Below are 208 nucleotides of genomic sequence, written 5' to 3' on the forward strand. Positions count from 1 at the left end.
TACAATAACACTAATTGCAAAAAAATCCCACTTTCTATGTGGAATAATAATACAAAAAACATTAAGTGATATCATATCCACACAGACATTTCATCAACCGCAAAAAAAGTAAAATACAGATACTAACAAATATGAAAATGCAGAGAAAATGAACTCAAATCATGTCACATGATAATGATGGTGATAACCACGACACGTGATAATTTAC

Source organism: Penaeus monodon, chromosome 33 (genome assembly GCF_015228065.2).
Source record: "Penaeus monodon isolate SGIC_2016 chromosome 33, NSTDA_Pmon_1, whole genome shotgun sequence".
NCBI classification, from domain to species: Eukaryota; Metazoa; Arthropoda; class Malacostraca; order Decapoda; family Penaeidae; genus Penaeus; species Penaeus monodon.